General features: G+C 38.7%; 1 pseudogene; it reads left to right on the top strand.

Annotated features, from left to right (window-relative positions):
- The first annotated feature begins 8,875 nt into the window (after positions 1 to 8,875).
- Positions 8,876 to 22,164, top strand: LOC145587830 (synaptotagmin-3-like; annotated as a pseudogene).
- Positions 22,165 to 22,569: the final 405 nt, after the last annotated feature.

Genomic DNA, 22,569 nt, shown 5'->3' with positions numbered 1-22,569 from the left:
ACTTGCCAGCCAAAAAAGAAAAAGTCTGGAACGCCTGCTGATATAGACAGCAGGCCAGATTGTGAAGAGTCCAGTCCATCAACAATGGACCTGGACCAGCAGACTGAGACGGTCGAGTTGACCGAAGGAAATGCTGAGAAATGTGTAACAATCGGGATAGACCTGGATCCGAGCACCCGTTGTGAACTTATTCAACTCCTTCGGGACAACAGATATGTGTTTGCTTTCTCGGCAGCTGATATGCCTGGGATAAGTCCAGACCTCATCTCCCATAAGCTTAACGTCGACCCAACGTGTCGGCCAGTTAAGCAAAAGAAGTGGAATTACTCCGCAAATAAGAACCGAGACATCGCAGCCGAGGTCAAAAAGTTGCTGGATGCAGGCTTCATCGAGCCTTGTCAGTATCCAGAATGGCTGGCAAATGTGGTGATGGTTCAGAAGGCCAATGGTACCTGGAGGATGTGCGTTTACTTCACGGACCTAAATAAGGCTTGTCCGAAGGATTTCTATCCCTTGCCGAGGATCGATCAGCTAGTCGTCTCGACGAGTGGCCATGCCTTGCTTAGTTTCATGGACGCATTCTCGGGGTATCATCAGATCTTCATGCACCCCGACGACCGAGCAAAGACGGCTTTCGTCACGAACGCCGGGGTGTACAATTACAACATGATGCCCTTCGGATTGAAAAATGCGGGGGCAACTTATCAAAGGCTGGTGGATCAGGTTTTCGCCGATCAAAAAGGCCGAAACATGGAAGTTTATGTTGACGATTCAATCGTCAAAAGCAAAAAATCTGAAGACCATGTTAAGGACCTGGCTGAAACCTTCGCCACCTTAAGAAAGCATCAAATGAAGCTGAATCCGAAGAAGTGTGTCTTCGGCGTGAAGTAAGGGAAATCCTTGGATTCATGGTCAGCAAGAGGGGGATTGATGCCAATCCCTCCAAAGTCAAAGCAGCTCTTAATCTTCCTAAGCCGAAAACAAAGAGGGACATTCAGCGGCTCACCGGAAGAATGGCAGCCCTCTCGAGGTTCATTTCCAGAGCTTCGGACAAGGGACTACCTTTCTTCAAAGCCCTGAAATTCCCAAAAACAAAAGAGCTCGTTTGGGAGGAAGAGCAAAAAGAAGCCTTTAAGCAGCTTCGGGAGCATCTGGCTCAACTCCCAACTCTGGCTAGCCCAGTGGAGGGGGAAACCTTGTATCTGTACGTGGTTGTCAGCCCAGCCACCATCAGTGCAGTGCTGCTGAGGGAAGAAAATAAAATTCAGCAACCGATCTACTTCGTCAGTCACACTCTGACGGATGCCGAGACTCGCTACCCTCTACTCGAAAAAGTTGCCTTTGCAGTAGTGGTAGCTGCTCGGAAGTTGAGGCCATACTTTGATTGCCATCAGATAGTGGTCTTAACTGATCAGCCGCTGGAAAAAGTTCTCGGCAAAGTGGAAAAATCCGGTAGGCTGGCTAAGTAGGCTTTCGAGCTCACCGAATTCAGCGTCAGCTACCAGCCGAGAACGGCCATCAAGGCTCAAGCTCTAGCGGACTTCTTAGCCGAATGCTCGTACCAAGAGACGCTAGACGATGAAAACAAAATCTAGACCGTTTTTACGGATGGATCCTCCACCGTAAATGGTTCGGGGGCAGGGGTAGTGATAACCTCTCCCGAAGGCAAATCCTTCAAGTATGCACTCAAATTCTCTTTCAAGGCTTCGAACAACGAAGCTGAATATGAGGCAGCAATCGCTGGCCTAGAACTGTGCATCTCTCTGGAAGCCGAGCATGTCTGTCTGAAAACAGACTCTCAGCTAGTTGCATATCAGATCGGTGGCAGCTACGAGGCCAAAGAGCCCTCCATGATAGCTTATCTTGCCAAGATCAAATCAGTAATTGCAAAGCTGAGAACCTTTGAAGTGCAGCTGATCCCAAGGGGTCAGAATGCTCAAGCCGACACACTCTCCAAACTTGCCAGTTCAACTCTCACTGAGCTGAACAGATCTGTATATGTGGAAGTGCGCCGAGAAAGAAGTGTCGACGAAGCACCTAAAGTGTGCTGCGCTGACCTAGAACCCAGTTGGATGGACCCCATCCTAGCTTTCAAGCTTCGGGGAAAAATTCCCGAAGACAGAATTTTGGCCTCCAAACTGAAGAGAACTAGCTCAAGGTTCATCGTCTTCAGGGGAGAGCTTCTGAAAAAGTCCTTCTCAGCCCCATTGCTGAAATGCGTGGGACCAACAGATGCAGATTACATCCTTCGGGAGATTCACCTCGACATCTGTGGAAACCACATTGGGGGAAGGACCCTAGCCCACAAGGCATTGAGGGCCGGATATTACTGGCCCACCATGATCTCAGACGCTAAGGAGCTGGTCCGAAAATGCGAAAAATGCCAAAAATTCGCACCAGTCATCCATCAGCCGGCTAGAGACCTTCAGCCGATCCTAAATCCGCTTCCATTTGCCCAATGGGGGATGGATATTTTGGGACCCTTTCCAGATGCACCGTACCAAAAAAGATGGTTAATAGTCGGCATCGACTATTTCAGCAAATGGATTGAGGCTGAAGCAGCTTCGAATATCACAGAGCAAACTGTCAAGAAATTTATCTGGCAGAACATTATCACTCGCTTCGGTATTCCGAAGGTCTTTGTCTTCGATCATGGGAGGCAATTTGATAATTTACCGCTGAGGCGGTACACAGACCAGTTCGGCATCAAACTAGCATATTCAGCAGTATGTCATCCTCAAAGTAATGGCCAAGCCGAAGCTGCAAATAAACAAATCCTCAATGCTTTGAAGAAAAGAGTTGAAGATCAAAAGTCCAAGTGCATAGAGGAACTTCCAGGAACCCTCTGGTCACTTCGGACAACTGAAAAAGAGGTCACGGGCTATTCACCTTTCGAGCTGGTGTATGGTGCCGAAGCCGTTCTTCCAGTGGAAATCGGCTCTGAAAGTTTACGAGTGCACCACTTCTCGGCTGAGAACGAGCAACTTATGAAGGAATCCCTCGATTTCCTCGACGAAGTAAGAGACTCAGCCCGAGACAGAATGGCTGCTTATAAGCAGAGGATCAGCAAATTTTACAACCGGAGGGTCCAAGCAAGGCCTCTCAAAATTGGAGACCTTGTCCTTCGGAATGCTGCTGCAGTTCAGAAAGGCCGAATCCATGGGAAACTCTCAGCTGCATGGCAGGGACCCTATGAAATTCATGATGAGCTTCAGCCAAGAACATACCGACTTCGACAGTTAGATGGCACTGAGCTGAAAAATCACTGGAATGCTGATGTACTTAAGAAATATCATGTGTAAACCCTACGAGGCAGAACAATCTTTGTAAGTACATTTTGAATTATTAATGAAAGGCCTGAGAGCCACCATTTCTATAAGTATTTGCAACTTTTTATTCTTTCAAGTTTTCTTTATTCTATCTACTCTTTAAGGGTTTTCATTCAGCCTCGTCTGAAACCTTCGCCTTCGGGTAACTGGGTTTCAGATTGCTGACAAACTCGTCTTTTTAAAGAACTCTGGTCTTTCAGCTGAAGTTAAACTTCAGTAAGACTTGTTCTCCAAAGACATGAGTCCATGGACAAATCTGGGATATTGCCTTAACTGAGCCTTGTATCCCAGAAAGCCATTGTCTGAAACATTGCCTTCAGTTGGCCTTGTGTTTCAGATATCCATTTTTAAAGATAGACAGAAAATCAAGGATAACAGCAACTATTAGAAATTTTTTATTCAGTTTCGTCTGAAAGTTAAAGAAACCCAACTCAGTAATACAAAGACTTGAGTCTTCAGATCACTGGGGGGAGGCAAGAAACACTATCAGTGCAAGTTTATCTTCAGCAGAATTCTTCGAGCTGAAAGTTTTGTACTTAGCAAATTTTTGCGAAATTTCTCAAGTTCAGAAACAGTAAAGCATTCAAAATAAGACAAAGCAATTGAAGAAAAATCCATCAGATAAAGCTCAAATGCTCAGAAAACGAGCTACAAAGTTCAAATGTCTTAAAGACATAATAAAGCATCGGCAGCCGCCCACAAGCGGAAAATTACAGCTGCCGAGGTACATGCAAAAAAAGATAAAGCAGTTTGTACATCAAGGCAAGCTGAAGCAAAAAACAAGGCAAAAAATATTCAGAAGCGGCAAGTCTAAAATTGAGCGCATGATGAACTGCAAGATTCTGAAAGACGACTGCCCGAGTTCCTATGCTTCAGCCCGAGGATCAGACTGATCAGCAATGCTGGGTCCCATTGTGGCCTCAGCTCCAGCAGCGGATGAAGCAGGCTTTGCACCCTGCTGAGCCTCCCTCTCTCTCTGTTCAGCTTCAATTTCCCTCCTCTCAGCTTCTTCTTCGGCTTCTTCAGCCTCAAGGATTTCAGCTTCAACTGGAGTTAGGAATTGCATGTGAGGATCTTCGGGGTCCTGGATCCATTCAGCGCACTTGGACCAATCCAGCTTTGGCTCAGCATGAAGACAGACTCTTCGGCACACTCTAACCCCGTTCTTGAAACCCATTTCATATTCTTCTTGGGTGTAGATACGGACCTTGAGTAGGGCCTCAGCATCAGCCAGCTTCTTCTGTACCTCCTCCAAGTCCTTCTTGGATTGGTTCAGATCATCAGTAAGCTTGGAGGAGGAGTCCCTTTGCTCGTTCAGCTCTTGCTGAACTTTGGAAGCATCAGTCTTCACTTGGGTCAGCTCATCATTTTTGACCCTCAGCTGATCCTCGGCCTCTTGGAGCTCAACTCTTTGAGCTTCAGCAGCAGTAGCAGCCTCTGAGAGTTGGACATCCTGAGACTGGAGCTTTTCTTCAGCAGCCATCCTACTGGCTTCCAAAGCTTCTAGCTTTTGTTGCACCTCAGCCTGTGCAGCAGCTCCTTCTCTGATTCTGCTCTCAATAGCAGCCTTGAATTTTGAGATGTCCACTCCCAGATAATCCCGAAGGAAGTTCTCCCCTTCTATCAGTGGGGGAAAAACCTCCTTCTCCATGGCAGCGCAGAAGGTTTGGAGGGCCTCAGCAGCCTTTTTCTCATATTCTTCTCCCTCCTTCTGCTTTTCTTCGGCTACTGCCTACCTCAGCTGAGCAAGCTTTAGCTCCTCATATGCCACCTTCTTCTCATGCTCGGCGGCGTCAACCCTATCTTGTAGGGAGTCTATCAGCTCTACAGTAAGAGTCTGATTGTGCACAAACTGGAAACGGGCACAAATAAAAAAAAAAAAAAAAAAAAAAAAAAAAAAAAAAAAAAAAAAAAACTAAACTGAAGAGCTGAATTGAAAAATAAAAGCAAGGAGAAAGATTTACCTGCATCATCAGCAATTGATTTGACCTTACAGGGTCTGGAACTGATTTGCTGGATTCGCCCATCCCAGCAGTGGCCTTCAGCGACCAGATCCTTGCCCTATCTACTTCGGTCAAGCCAGCAAAATTGTCGAAGTAGGTTACAGCACCTTCTCGGTTCTGACCCCATATGAGATCCCAGATGTGATCTGGAATTGGAATGCGAGGGGCCGAGAAACCCATTTCTCCAGATTGCAGCGTCTGGAATGAAGGAAAGGAAGACTCGGGAGCTTCCTGAGCCTTAGATGGCTCAGCTTCTTCTTCTGGAGCTTCTTCCTCCTTCTCGGCAGAGTCGATGATTATGACTTCTGCTTCTTCTTCGGGGGTGAGGACGAAAGCCTCAACCTCCCTTGCAATGTCGGCCGTGAAACCCTCAGCAACGGGCTTCACAGCACTTTCAGCATTGTTGCTCAGCAGCACTCTCTTGAACCTCCTCCTCCTCTGGAACCCCTCCCTAGGGATCGGGAGTTTTCTGATCCACCTCCATCTCAGGAGGTGGTGGAGGGGTCTTCGGCGGAGACCGAGGTGGTGGCTGAGGAACTCTCGACGATCCACCGCCTTCCTCAGGTTCCTGAATGCTAATGCCGACGGGCCTCGGCCTCGTTTGGAAGTCGTGAGGGCCGATGATGGCCATCCTTCTTCTTTTGCGAAGGGGCTGCTCGTCTATATCTGATTCTTCAGATTCTTCTTGGATTTGGTCTTCGGGATGGGCAGGGGCTTTCCCTTCTCTTCGTCTTTTGCTCTCTTCAGACTGCAAAAGACGGGGATAGGAAGAACGTGAGTAAAAAAAAAAAAAAAAAAAAAAAAAAGAAGCTGAAGCCTGAAAAGCTAAGTATAACTCACCGAGGTCTTCAACAAAGCCTCGTCTTCTTCCTCAGCTGCCCTTGCTGCTGCTTCTTCCTCAGCAGCCCTGGAGGATCCCTCTCCTCCTTCACAAGCTTCAGCAGCCCGTGCAACCTCTTCGGCTGTACGAGCAGCTTCGAGTTCCTCGTCCAATAGCTGGCACCAAGGATCTCTCTTCTTCCACCAAGGTTTCTGCCGCTGATAGAGGGCAGAAGCTTCGATCTGAAAGTGAGTCGAGTCCAGATGAACGTCTCGATCTTTCGATTCAGTGATGGAGGGGGCCCGATTCAAGATAGTCCTCCCTTGGTCAACGCCGAGACGCTCGTAGTCAATCTTGGCAGTGACCTCGTTCAGCACTGAACATAGAAAATAAGCACAAATCAGTTCAACAACATCAAAACGCTAAATAAATTACAAATGCGAAAGCAAAGAGATAAAAAGAAAAGGCTTCGGCCCCAGCCGAAATAGCTTACCATCTTTAAACTTTCGGCTGAGGCCGACAGCAACAAGCATATGCTCCTAAAAGATGTAATGGTTATCGGGGAGCCAAGTTGCTGGAATGGTCTTCAGACGACCTCTCCCCCCTGGGTTATCAGCCTTCCCAAAAATATTGGCCTGATTGAGATTGTGATCTCCTTGGCCATCGTTTTCTAAGGGACCCAAGCTGAGCATCTCTGGGTCGGGATTGGAGAGGTATCGGGGGGCGCTGAAGACGAAGGGGTGGTCAGGATCTTTGGGCGCCCTAACCCAAATCCATTGGCCTCTCCACTCCTTATCCGAAGAATCGTTCGGCCACATTGTCAGATGTTGGGGTCGAGACTCAATCCGAAACCACCCTGGACCATGATCTCCATGTCCACTCTAGGTATTCGGCACCAACTTATGGATTTTCTTGAAACAATGCAAGTTGGGGATATACTTCATAAACTTGCAGACCCACAAGTACGTCATCACCCTTCGGATGCTGACGGGAGTTAGCTGACACAGGGAGATCTTGTAGTGAATCAGCAAATCTCGGACAAATAAGTCCAGAGGGAACCTCAGCCCATACTGAAGCTGTCTTGTGTACACCCCCACATACCCCGGGGGTGGACGATGGATTCTATCCGATGCAACGGGCATTCTACACCAATATCCATCGGCTTCCATTATGCCATAGTGCAGCTCTATTTGCTCAGCAAACCGGTACACATCAGCATGCTCTACCCACCAAGAGTAGGGGCAGTTCTTTATCATGGCTGAGGCAACCTCAGCGTCCTCCCACTCATCAAATCCAGGGAGGACATCCCAAAGGTCGGCGGGGACTCCTTCGTCCCGCCCAGAAACGCTCGGCCCCTCCGTTCCTTCAGGAGGCGCCGATGAAATCGGGGTCGCCCTAATTCCTTCAGCAGGGTCAGGCCCTACTCTTTGTCCGTTCCAGGTCCCAGTCCTGTTCCTGGGATCGGGAAATTGCCTTGCTCTTCTCGGAGCACGGGCCTTACCTCTAACTCCTCTCACCATTGTTGAGTTTCGAAGAAAAAGTCGAAAAAAGGGGAAAGAGTTTGAATCGAAGAAAAACAAACTAAAATCAAAGGAAATTACCTTAATCTAAAGCGGAATTTGCCGATCTACAAGTTGGTAGTGACGAATTTCAGTTTCTAAGTTCAATACTCGGGGAATTTGCGAAGTTTTGATGCGGATTCTTGGGTTTTCTCAAGAGTTTTGGGTTCGTGTTTGTGAAGAAGTGAGGAGAGATAGTGCGCTTCTTTGGTTTTATTTCCAGAAATGGGAATTTTAGGAGTCCGCGCTTTAATTTCTCTTAAACACCTCACTAAGTAACCGTTAAACACACGTCCCTATGATTAACCACCCATTATCCGTCCAACTTCCATAAATTATCCATCCAGCCGCCGTTATTTCATTAATTGCGGTTTAAATTCAAATTTTTTGGATTAATTAAATCATTTACTTCCCTCCTTTTTCTGATTAATTAAACCCGACCCGTCATACTTCCAAATCGGGTCTGGGGGGCAAGTTGTTTGGGTCCAATTTAGTCCAATTGGGCCTAGTCATTAAATGATCCAATTAAAAGCCCAAGGTCAAGGTTCAACTCTCCAATTGTGCTAAAGTCAAGATCAGTCCACAAGGCAAGTCAATTGGGCCAAGGCCCGCTTCTCCCATATATGCAAAGGTATAAAAGCCATCAATATTACATTTGTACATACATTCACACAAAGCCTCAAGCAATTAATTCTCTTGCATAGCTTTCTCTCTCTACATATTGTACTGACTTTAGCATCGGAGGGGTCTTCCTCGGCAACACCCCCGAGGCTAGTTTACGTGTATTTGCTGTGCAGGAAACCCTCGGCCCAACGCCACTTGGACCGAGCCCAGTCTTCACCACTTCATAGGACCTTCGGCAAGGTCCCATTGTTTTGACCCGAAACAACATGTATGCTTAGTTACCAAAAAAGAAAAAAGAGAATAACTTGATAGATTATTTTTTAGCTTTTATAATATACTCAACAATATACATATAATCTTCACATCAATACTTTTAAAGTCATTGGATAAATTCAAATTTCTCTAGCCTAACTGCCTAGTATACAAAGCCATTTGAAAAATTCTAATATGTTGTATTATTGTACTTATAAACCAAAAAACAAAACATTTATGAACACTGTATATCATAGTTAAAGACTGATAATTTCAAAGAAAAAATATATGGGTTTTGTGATTACATTTGTAGGAATTCTGGGTTTTTTATTGGTCTCCTAATTGGACTTGCTGTTGGGTTTTTCTTCTTCATATATTCTGAGCCTAAATATGGTGTGGTAATGCACATTTACTGTTTGATAAAATGTTTGACTGAGTGATGATTGTTTTATACTTATGATAATTGTATGATCTTTGCTTTGTTAATGTACTTTGTGTTCATTTTCAATTCTTTGTCACGTTATCTGTGTTTTTTGCTTGATATAATGGTATTATATTATTCTTGGGGTTTTAGTTCTTTCAGCTGAATTTTTAGTATTATGTCAAATGAATGATTATCATTATGGATAAACTATAGCATTTGTGCAATTGTGCTTTAATTTGATTTATATAGTTGAATACTTCCAACCTTTAACTTTGCTATAATTCATTGCAAAATCTCGAAAAAAGAGATAAATAGGATTTGGTCATTGTGTAAACATTCAATGGGATTCTGGAGCTAAGGTTTTTGATTAAGTTGGTTCATTCACTGAATTTCTTGCACCAGAATTAACTAAGGTTCATTCACTGATTTGGGCTAAGTTGGTTCATTAAATAGTAAAGTTCTTGTTTTTTTGATAGTTGGCAGCAATGGCATGTTGAGTAGGAGGGCTGACAAGTGATAATCATATAAATTGAAAGCAAATGGATTGATGCTGTCTTGTTGTCTCTCTCTTTGAATGGCCTGATATCAAATAAAATTACTGCAAGATCTTCAATACTATGATGGTGATTCCGGGATATTAAATTAATCTTGTTTATTCTTATAATGTACATATGTTTGCAGTAAAAGCAGAATAAAGATCGCCCCCTCCCCCTATCGACATGTACCTAGTGGGTGTGTACTAGCTTAGTTGGTAAAAATTTGGGGTGATACCCTTGACTTTAAAATTGAATACTATCGATACAATGCTTTTGATCCTGTTTAAGCCACCACCTTTGATGATCTTGATACACCTAAATATTTGATAATACAATGTAGCCTATTCACAATTAAGGGCCTCTCTACATCTCAATAATGTAAAATAGTATCTTTGAGCAAGGGTCTAGTGAGCATTTTGGTTATGCTATGATCTCTTAATCTACTTTCCACAAGTGCTGAATTCTTTCTAACAAATTATGATGACTTTGGAGCATCTGTTTTTCGAATGTATTAAATGGGCATTTGAAATTAACCGTTCAGTGTGATTTATCTCAATGTTCTGGATTAAGAATGGCAATACTACTTAGACTAACAGGATGACAAATTGCTCAGATGCAACATATGAACAATCTAATTCAATTGCTTAGTCTGACTATAAGTTTTAAATTTTATTTTGTGTTTTCATCAAGAAGGTTTCTTTAAATTTTATTACTCATGAGCTTGTTATATATGGACGCAGGTGCCAGTTGTTATACCACTTCAGGAATTCGATAGAGATACTCTGTTGAGTGCTTTACCCTGTATTCCAAATTGGGTAAAGAGTCAAGTAGTAGTTTTCAGATTTCTTATTAATTACCTTTAAGATGAAGATATCTTAAGCAGGCTTCAATGAATCAGGTGGATTGGCTGAACAAGTTTGTGTTAGATATGAGGCCTTATCTTGATACGGTGAGATTTTATTGGCAAAATTTGCAAAACTACTATTCGAGTAAACTCTGATGTTCAATTTATCAATATGAACAGGCAATCTGCGACATGATCAAAAGCAAGGCAAAGCCTATACAATTTGGTTTCATAGGAAAATATACGATAGACATCAATTTAGAATATCTAAGTCTTGGAGCCCTTCCACCTACTTTTTTATGGTGAGTATGTTTTACCAGTTTGGTTTATTAGCTAGTACACATCTATTGATATATGATACATGTATTTTATGTTTTGTGTGGAAAAACAAATCTTTCTGGAACCTAGTAATTTCTCACCTAATTTTGAGAAATAACAGTAGCAGAAAAGGAGGGGATGACTCATGAGTGGTGGCTAATGTATATGCAAAATATCCTGCCTGTGATTCTTCTAATGTCAACATAGTCCTTAGGTAATAATGCATAATAAAGTCAACTATTTATAATGTTCGTTCATCACACACTGGAGAGAATTCAAATGTGGCTCAGCTTGACACAATGCTTTTCTCTGAATCTTTATATGGAATTCGGTTGAAAAGAAGCTGTAAAATCTTCACTAATTTAGTCGAAAAGAACCTGTAAGGCTGTAAAAGGAACCTGTTTGGGGAGTTAATGTTTACAATATATAGCAGGTACTCTGAGTCTTTGAGGCAACTATTAATAACATGATTAGAGATCTCCACAGTACCAGTCAAGAGTTTCTTTTTTGTAAAAACCACTGCTGTAGTGTTTGCTGTTGTAGATAGTTCTGATTCAAACTAGTTCTGTCTCAGATTCTCAGCTTTGGTGTTCAGCTGGTGTACAATACATTTTAGTTGATTTCTAGCTTAATCAAGTCCTGGTTTCAATTTTGTGAATCTGGGTCTGCTATTTTTAGTCATTCAAGGCTTACTATTACAGTTTAGCTCTTAGTTTCCTGAACTCCAGGAGCGGCTTTAACCTATGTTATGTCAAATTAGATAAATTTGGCTTTTAAAGCTACTGCAATAGTTTTCACTTTTCTGTCTTTTGCTTCTTTTTTCTCAAAAAAAAAAAAAATGAAAAAAAAAAATCTCAATTTTGCTACACAATGCTCAGTCAGTTTGTGGGTCCTTTGTGCTGTCTTTAGCTTGGTGCTTAGATTTGATTCAATTATATTGTCAATTTGCCATAAATCATGTGTTGGAAAAAGTTTTTTGTTCATGAAACTAGTTTCCCGAAGGTCTGCTTTTGTTGGTTTAGACTGATATTGAGTGGTTGTACAACTGCTGTTCGATCCTTAATGTTATCCCATTTACTTTTGGTACAATATTCAACACATATCTCTGGCTAACAATATCTTCAATTACATCTAACTGATCTAACTAATAATTGTAAAGCTAATTATTCGACAATATTTTTTTTCTTCTTTATTGGTGACTTGGTGAGTATTATACTCATGGTCAAAAAAAATTTACTTGGGCAATGATATCTTTGTGTCAGCTGGATCTAATACTTTGTTAGAGGACCCAATTCAACCAGAAATTGAAGCTTATGGTTAAAACCCAAGAATATGTTTTATGCTCTATCAAAAATGTTCGTTCATCGGAATTCAATCCCTCTAAAAATATTGTTTTGCAAATGTATACTTCATATTACCTATGATATCTTTAGTTATAGGCTTCTTCTTTATTTCTTGTTGTGATCAAGGATAATTCTGTGACAATTCTGAAATCTTTTGGACAAGAAACATATTTTATTTACTCCAACAATCTTGGTTAACTACAACAATTAATTTTGGGTGGACCTGGTCCACAATAAATTTATTGTAAACCCATTTGTCTCACGTGCCACAAAACCATTCCTAGTCCAAAGCTTATACAAACAGCCCACATGCAAATAAACCCCTTCTAAACCCCAAACCCACCTACTGCATTTTCTCAAAAAAAAAAAAAATTCAAATAAAAAACCAACGACTGCATTTTCTCTCTCCTCTGCCCTAATATTGCTTGACGAAATTAGGGTCTTCATCTTTTCCAATTTTATACACATTACGAACAATGCATTATCATCTTTATAATTTCGAAATTTTTTCTCTCTTGTCTCAACAAAAATTTAGATGGTACATGGTTACCTTTTTACATAGTAGAACTAATTAATTTGATATAGTTATCTTTATAATCACATAGTAACCTTTATTTACTCTATATCTTTTTCTTAATATTTATTGATCTTTTTTATAATGATGTTGATCTTAAAATCTTAAATGCAAAATAACAATCTGTATTTAATAATTCCTTGTTGTCAGCTATTCATCTCTAATGAAACATAAAATTTTAACATAATGACCTTGATTGTAATATAATGTCCTTTTTGATATTATAATGACCTATAAATATAGATACCCTAATATTAACATAGTCACCTTTATTATAACATAGATACCTTATTAATTCTTTTTTTCTTAAAAAAAAAAAAAAAAAAAAAAAAAAAAAAAAAAAAAAAAAAAAAAAAAAAAAACCTAAACTCTAGCTCTTTTTACTACTATTTTATGTTCTGGAATGTAGCATTTATGCTAATACGTAGCCTTGTCTTGAGGTGCCTTTATAGCCTTCTTTTTCCTCTCTTCAACCTTCTTCTTCATGCTCTCTACACCTTTTTCTGCCTCAACCAAATATGAGAGTGCATGCACTGAAATACGAAATCAAAATCTTAAATAAATTAATTATATAACTAATTCTCATAAACACTGAAATTAAAATTAATTAAATTAATCACGAATTGAAAAAAAATTGAAACCCTAATTTGTATATACTAGATGAAATTGAAGGTAAAAAGCCAAAAAAAAAAAAAAAAAAAAAAAAAAAAAAAAAAAAAAAAAAAAAACCGAAAAATCAACTTAAAAAGAAATTAAACAACAATTGAGCAAAATGCACACACATATAGAAGATCTGGAAATCAAAATACGAGGAAGCAACTATTGATTTATGAAATCAACATCAAATTAGAATGACATAACTAATTAATAACAAAATTCAACTTAAATACAAATAAACACATGAATCGAACAAAATGAAACCCTAGATCTTCACAAAATCTTCAATACAAAACAAAATTCAAACAAAAAATCATGCAAATAGCTTCATTTGAAAAAAAAACAACAATTAATCAGCATAAAAGTACAAAAATCAACTCGAAAACGAAAATTGTACAAGGAATCACTAGTACAAAAATTGAATTAGGCACCCCTAATTGTCATCGGTTCAACCTAAACCGGTGGGGATAAAAATGGGCGGGATTGGGGTATAGGTAATTGGCACCGGTTCAACCAAACCGGTGCCATATGTGATAAAGGCCACTGGTTCAAACCGGTGGCAATTTAAAAAAAAAAACAAAAAAAACCCGCCTTATCTCTCCCCTTCCTTCTCTTTCCTTTTCATTTCACGCACTTCTCAGCCTTCCCTCCTCTTTCCTTTTCATTTCACGCACTTCTCAGCCTTCCCTCCTCTTTTGAACAGGCAAAAACCTTCACTGTTGCATTCCCCTTTTCCCTCCACCACAGCCGCCACCTTCAACGCCAGCCATGTGCATTGCCGGAGGTTCAAAAACCCTCCACCGGTGCCGCCTTTCTCTTTCCCCTGTCCTTCTCTTTCATTTTCGGACAACTCCACCACAGCCGCCTCTACCACTCCACCACTCCGCCACCTGAAGGGTCGCCACAGGCCACTCCACCACTTCGCCACCTGAAGGGTTCCTCAAGGCCCGAGGTCCTGCCGTGCCCTGAGGTTCTCCAAGCCCTGAGCTTCTGCCGTCCAGCTTCAAGCTGTCGCGCCACCGCCCTTGGTTCCTCCACCACCGAGGGCCGTCCTCTGCCCTCAATCTCTCCTCCCCTTCCACCTCCAACTAAGGTAAGTTTTAATTTTTTTGTTAAAATTTGAACAATTATTTTGAAATATGTACTTATATTATTTTCAATTGCATTTTGAACAATTGTTAAGCAAATTAAAGTTAAGGTTTGAATATAATTTTACCCTAATTTTTCTGAATATTTGGATGTTTATTGGGAAATTTTGAATAAATTATAGATTAGATAGTAACCTTGTTCCTTAGTTGAAATTTTGTATGTTTTAATGGGTAATTTTAGGTTGATTTAATGAGTAATTTTGAATATATTAGAGATTAGTGAAAGTGTTACTTAATTAGTTGAATTTTGGTATGTTTTAATGTGTAATTTTAAGTTGTTTTAATGGGTAATTGTGAATATATTAGAGAATTAGTGACCTTGCTACTTAGTTGTGAATAAGTTAGAGAATTGTGAATACATTAGAGAATTGTGAATAATTTAGAGAATTGTGAATGAATTAGAGAATTGTGAAAAAAAAAAATTAGAGAATTAGTGATCTTGCTACTTAGTTGTGAATAAATTAGAGAATTGTGAATACATTAGAGAATTGTGAATAAATTAGAGAATTAGTGATGTTGCTAATTTTTGTTTTTCTTTTTATAGATTTATATGTGAAGCACGAGTTTAGCTTGAGGATTACATATTTAGCTCAAGTGGGAAGTTCATAAGTGTACATCCATTGTACTTGCTATATTGGTATGAATTATAAACTTTACTAAGCTATATTTCTTTCTATTTATCCTTTTAATAAAAGTTTTTTCATGATATTACAACTTGTGTATTGTTTAATTGCAAATAAATACAACAATATATAGAATTCTTGCATCATCATATGCCTAGATACCCGTTCAAGGCTTTCTCATTAGGAGAAAGTCTTGAATAGTCCCCGGTTGGGACTGTTCTTGAATGTGTACTCTCACTTAGGTGGTGAATGTATGTCTTCTTTTCGATTTTAAGGAACATCTTGGCTTACCATTTCCTCACTATGTTCTCTGGGTACATATGTGGGTAAGTAATTATCTACATCGTGTACTTGGAGAATTAGGGGGAAATGCTGCCGGATTTTCCTTAAAATTGGAAAGTTGACATACATTCACTAGTGAGAGTAGACATTCAAGGATGGGTTAGGTTGGAGTGATAAGGACCCTTTGGAAACATGTATTTTTTCACTATATGAATGGTATATTCACGATGTGTACTTGAATTTGATTTACATAAAATATTTAGCAATTACACATTATTCATAATATGTTGCTATATATATTTAGAGACAATTTACTAAATGGAGAAGGATCGTGGTTGGATGTATGGTAGACGCGATACATTGGAATTTTGGAATGGGGTTCAAGAGTTTTGTGAGAGGGCTTTATCTTATCAACGCAAACTGGGTGACAAAGGCCTTTATTGTCCTTGTATTGATTGTAATAATGTGAATGTGGTCAACAGTGTTGAATCATTAGAGATCATGTATTATGTCGTGGGTTTAGGCATACATACCATGTGTGGATTATCTACACTTTTTCATGTTATTCAAATTAGTGGTGATTATCCTTCATTTGATTAATTATTCAATGTTCATGCACGCAGAGCACTACAGGAGCACTTAACTGAAACTGATTCTCCTTGTAAAGTTGGGTGGTTATGCCCCGAGCAGATATCCACTCCTAGAATCTTAGGCAACTCTCGTGACGTGTTGTATTATGTTGAACAGAGTATCAGGGAATCAGTGCGTGCGGGAGACAAGTTCATATTCGCCCCATGTTATAAAGAGTATGTCTAACCATGTCAAATTCAATCGTTTAGCCTCATTATATGTTGACTCCTAAATATTAATTTGTTTGTCTATTGTGAACTTATGTAGGGAGCATTGGAGCCTCATGGTGATTTGTAATCAGCTCGATCATCGGATAAATTCCAATAACACAATCTATCACCTTGATTCAGCTCGATCATCGAAGAAATTCCAATAACACAATCTATCACCTTGATTCAGCTCGATCATCGGAGAAGTGGCTCGTGAAGGCTATATTGCAAAACTAAATATATATAGCTACCTAGTGATAATTATTGCTAACTAATTTAGTAGTCAGACGACTAATCAAATTTGAATGTACTTTACTACAGTGTTATGAAGAAGCTACATTGTCGTGTTCCTCAGGGTCCAACATGGAAGTCACCGATGGTAATTTACACGATATTGTGATTATCTTAAAAATCTTTGTTAGTAAATATTTTCTATGCATGTTTCACTGATGTGATTTGTTCGTCATATGCTAGTGCGCACAACAAGAAAATGGACTTGATTGTGCTTTGTATGTGATGAGATTCATGCTTGACATAGTGACTCATTGTACGGACAGTCAACGGCTTGATGAGGTAAGTCCTAAAACTTAATGAAATGCTCTTTTGATATGATTTCAAGCCTTAGACATCTAAAAGTAGATACCATTGACATGTTATGAGAAATAAGTAGTTCATTTGATAAGAAATGTAGAAAATGGGCTAAATAGAAGTCATATAGGCCATATTTGGGCCATTTTTTGTTAATATGCTCTTTTGATGTGATTTCAAACCTTATACACCTAAAACTAGATAATATTGACATGTTATGAGAAAGAAATAAATCATTTGATAAGAAATGTAGAAAATGGGCTAAATAGAAGTCATGCATGTAGGCCATATTGGGGCAATTTTTGGTAAAATGCTCTTTTGATTCAATTTTAAGCCTTAGACACCTAATACTAGGTAACATTGACATGTTATGAGAAAGAAATAGTTCATTTGATAAGAAATGTAAGAAATGGGCATAGTAGAAGTCATATAGGCCAAATTTGGGCCATTTTGAGTAAAATGCGTCTTAAAACTTAATAAAATGCTCTATTGATGTGATTTCAAGCCTTAGACACCTAATAATAGCCAACATTGACATGTTATCAGAAAAAAAAATAGTTCATTTGATTAGAAATGTAGAAAATGGGCAAAGTAGAAGTCATATAGGTCATTTTTTATAAAATACATATTGTTTAGCCTATTTAATTAATTCTAACATAATTTTTCTGTATTTCAAGTTTTGCAAGGTGCAAAAGGATGGTCCGTTGACAATCAAGGAACTTAATGAAGTTTGAGACATGTTGGCGTCTTTTATCACCTTTAACATATAAATGTCACTTTTATTGTGAATTTATGTTTTGTTAACTTTTTAACTATATTATTATTCATTAATTACTTAGTATCGTTTGTATATATATATATATATAACAGTTTTTATTTATTGTATTGCATTTGGGAATATTTATATCTATATATGTATTGTTGTTTTTAATATTATTTATATCTTATTATAATTATTAATAATATTATTATTATTGGTAATTATAATAATAATAATAATATTAATTATTTTTGTTAATATTATTGCTGGAATTACAGGCCTAAAAAACAGGTTATTATAGCTGGAATTACCGGGGTTTTTTTTTATATTATTGCAAGAAAACAAGAAAAAAAAATTAATTACATGAAATGGCACCGGTTAACCGGTGCCAAAAAGTGCCGACACCAAAAAAAAAAAAACCGCGGGAATTTATATTGGCACCGGTTAACCGGTGGCCAAAATAGTTAATGGCACCGGTTAACCGGTGCCAAAACTCATTTATCCCACCGGTTTTGAACCGGTGGCATATGTGGGAGGAATTGGCATCCCCCACATATTCAGCGGTTCAAATTGGTGACATATATGGGGTTTAAACCGGTGCCTTTTTTATTTTTTCTACTAGTGAATTGGTTGATTATTGCGATTTGCGTTTGATAACCGAGTCTCTTCTACTCATACACGTTCCACCACTTCTGTTTTTGTCATTAAAGAAGAAATTGAGCAATATTGAAGTTATAGTTGTGAATTGAAGAGAGAGAATTTGAGCTATGAAGAGAGAGAAAGTGGTTGAAGAGGAGCTTTAAAGAGAAAGAAATTGACTGGTGCTAAAAAGAGGGGAATAAATAAAAAGAGGGGTGAAAAAGGACGAAGGAGGAGTAATAAATAGAATTAAGTTGTCTGAAATTTTGTGGCCTCCTCTACACGCACGTGAGAGGTAGTTGGTCCACAATAAGTTTATTGTGGACCAAGTTTATTTAAGAATTTGTCTAACTACAATTGATATCTTTTTAAAGTATGCAGTGACCTGTGAAGTTTAAAAACAGCTTAAGTTTTATTTCTTGAGTTTCATTTGAACTTCTCATTTTTACTGGGTGCCTTTCGCAGGTATGAAAGTATATGGGACGAGTGAAAAGCAACTGGTCTTGGAACCAGCTATTAGATGGGCAGGAAATCCCAATATAGTGTTTGCTGTCAAGTTGATGTCAGCAAAAATCAGGATTCAAGTAAGAATCGACTCAATGCAGGTATAGTTTAGTCCATTCTAAGATCCAAATCATACTGAAAACCAAATGTCCTCTTTTTTCAGCTTGTGGACGTACAAGTATTCGCTAATCCTAGGATACACCTGGAACCCCTTGTTCCAACATTCCCATGTTTCGAAAGCTTAGTGGTCTCATTATTGGAACAGGTATTGTCCTATTTAAATCAGTTTTTGTATGTTGCATCAAAATCTCTTAGCAACTGCTACTGTTGATCTTAAAAGCTTTTTGCAGCTGCGTGTGGATTTTGGACTAAAAGTTCTTGGAGGAGATGTCATGTCTATACCTGGTCTTTATCACTTAATTCAGGTAAAACCATAGGATTAGTTTAATGGATAGAGGTCAGCAGTCCAAATTGTAGATAAGTTGTATAGCTGACTGACTAGGCTGTCTATGTGCAGGAAACTATCAAGAAACAAGTTACAAGCCTCTATCACTGGCCCAAATCTTATAAAATTCCCATTTTTGATCAGTCAATGTAAGATTTACTTCATAGATGGGTGAGCTGTATATATATACATGTATATAGATATTAGATACACACAAATTATATTAGATCTTGATGCATTTTGAAGCACTATACAGACTACAGATGTGGTGTTGGCTATCAAAGTTTACACCAGCAGTCCGTATTAAATAACTGATAATCACACCTTATTTGTATACCATTGCCCCCCCCCCCCTCCCCCTCCCCCTCCCCCTCTTTGCTCAGGATATGTTTTCATCCATTTACCGCCTTTTTTATTATTTTGTGTGTTATATGTCCATGCTGAGTTGCCAAGCCTGTTAGCGGCATATTATATGTAAAAGTTATCCGGGCAAAGTGGAATGAGGACCTTGAATCCAAAGTGGAATGAGGATTTTAAATTATTCGTCAAGGATCCTGAAACCCAAGTTCTTGAGCTACAAGTTTATGACTGGGACAAGGTTTTCTTTTTAAACTCCTCTTAGACTATGACTTTCAGTCATCAATTATCACCTAATTATGATAAAATTTTAGGCTTTAGACGTATTGAATAATTTCCCTTGGCTTCTACAAAGAAAATATCTCTGCAGGAGTGTCTATGATCAATTGATCATTAATCAGACATAATCTATTCCATCAGCGGACCTATGGAAAATAAGGAGTAGGGTCTTTCACATTTATGCGTTTGCTAATGTTTACAACATTACATGACCATATTGAAGGCATTGTAAATATGTAATTATATATAGCTTTAATTATCTCACAATTAATGCTTTTGCATGCAGTTTGGAGAAGATGATAATATGGGGATGCAAGTAGTACCTTTGAATCAACTAACTCCCCACAAGAAAAAGATATTTACCCTCGACTTACTCGAGAGTTTTGATGTGAACGATTCTCATGATAAGAAGCCAAGTGGGCAGCTTGTAGTCGAGCTCACTTTTGATCCTTTCAAGTTGGGGATACAGGGGAGTGACAGTATAGATAGATCTTTATATGATGCCTCAATTAGTTGTGAAAGTGGAGCACTTTTGGTTAACGTCATATCAGTGTAAGATGTAGAGGGAGGGCAGCACACCAACCCTTATGCTCAGATTGTGTTCAGAGGTGAGATAAAGAGAACAAAGGTGAGTTCCTTAAAAAATTTTGATTAAAGCTTCTCTCTGATGATAACCTCCCATGTATAAGAAAATATTTCAGAATCAGAAAATGTTGCTGAGCAAAATTATTTACTTGAGTCGATGCATTAAATGTGATTTTCAATGTATTTGCAACCAGCAAGAGACAATTGCTATTAGAGCTTGTTGGATTAGAGGCATTGAGCTTGTTGGATTTGGCAGCGTGTTGCATTGTTTCTCAACAAGAAGTCAATATATACTTCCTTTGTCTGAAATTGATATTTTCTATAGAATTTGTGATTTGAATTGGTAATGTGACAATTAAATGTATTTAAATCTGTTGGAACATTTATAGATAAATGTGCTTATGAGTTCATATATGAGGTTTATATTATGCTAGGTGTTGAGGAGGATTAGTATAATGATTATACTTAGAGGTATGGCAAAGCAAGATGTATTAAAGTGACAATACAAGGCAAAATTGACTGATTTGTGCTTTGCCCCCTGGCTGCCAAGGTAAGGGTGCCCTGTAGGGCGAGCACGAGTAAGATAGTCAATTTCCTCAATTTCATTGAGATGTTGCTCGCGCCCGGTAGGGCGCCCTTGCCCGATCTGCCAGGGCAAGGTTCAAAACTGACGGTTTTTGACAGTTTTTGAACGTATTGCTTTGTGAACGGACATATCCGTTGGATATTAACTACTCTTCATATAAACTCTATAAATAGGAGTTTGTATGACATATATGAGGATATAGGATGAGAAAAGAGATTATCATATAACTTGCTTCTTTTGAGAGAATTTATCTATAGTATTTTCTCTTAATTGAGTTTACAAACACTTGTTCACAAACTTCTTGTAGATTGATTTTGATGAACAACCAAAATCAATTGTCTCTTCTTTGTATCTCAATAGTTATATCGTGTTAACCCTGTTATTTCGTAGAGGGTCGATAATAAACTATTAGGAAACCAGCTATGATACGTGCCTAGAAGAAATATCCGGTCCCTCTCGTTCATTCCTCCAAATTTTGATCTAACAAAATCTAGATGGCGGATGGGGTGGTTTTCATAGGAAAAACAGAAAAATGCTAGTGGAAATGTATATAAAAACCTCAGCAACTAATATGCATAATGCAAAATTAGTGTGGCTTATACTTTGTATTACTTCTGTGAACAATACTTGCACGGAGTATTTATATGATGGGATGAAATAAAACTTCGTACTTAGTAAGTTAGTATTAGGCTCTTTAGTATTCATCTCAAGTGGCTGAAAGTGCTACACAAGAATGTATTACAGTTGCTCAACTGCTGAACTATATAACTATATTCGGTGTATAGTGTATTGTCAAAATTCATCTCTTACTAAATTCAGTTTCTTTTAATTTTTATAGTCAGAACACAATTTTTTTTTTTCTGATGCATGTAAATGTTTTTGCAGACTGTCGAGAGAAATCGAAATCCATGGTGGGATGAACACTTTACATATATAGTTGATGAGCCACTTTTGCATGAGAAGTTGTCCATTCAAATTTTCAGAGAATGTAGAACTTGTGGTTTTACAAGAAAAGTGAAAAAAAAAATGCTCCTCAATTGCCTCATTTATAGCATCTTAAAGCCGTCTGCTACTACTATTCTTCATGTTGATTAACTATGGACTTTGTATTGTGCAGGAGTCAGCTGGGTTTGTGGATATCAGTCTAACTGATGTTCTGAACAATGGATGTCTCAATGAAAAATACGATCTGATCGATTCTGAGTATGGAATTGTCCATGTTAAGTTGGTATGGCAGACGATATGATTTCAAACAATTTACTCGAAGAACATACGTCATCATACATACATTTTGCCTTGTGTGGCCATGGAGTCCCGACAACCTCAACAGAAAGATGGTAAAGTAAAGATTTCAATAAAATCATCCAAGTCTCGACAGGATTATCCGAAAATAAAGTATTTGGAGCTGTACATATGCCATTGATACATGTACTGCACAACTGATTACGGAGTACTACGTAATTGGGGAGTGAGATTTGCTTTCAATTTTACAAGTCCATATTGTTAATTTGTTATTAGTCTTTAAAAAAGGTATCAAATTTTATCTGTTGTTCACTCGAGTTCGTGTGTGGCCAAAATTGTACTCCACTAACAGTATTTTGTGTTCAATGCAAGTCTGTATTTTTTTTTTTTTTTTTTTTTATATACTAGT

The sequence above is a fragment of the Chenopodium album genome, chromosome 17, assembly GCF_948465745.1.
Source record: "Chenopodium album chromosome 17, dcCheAlbu1.1, whole genome shotgun sequence".
Taxonomy (NCBI): Eukaryota; Viridiplantae; Streptophyta; class Magnoliopsida; order Caryophyllales; family Amaranthaceae; genus Chenopodium; species Chenopodium album.
Note: the sequence above shows the minus strand (reverse complement) of the source record. Positions and strands in the feature narration are given on the sequence as shown.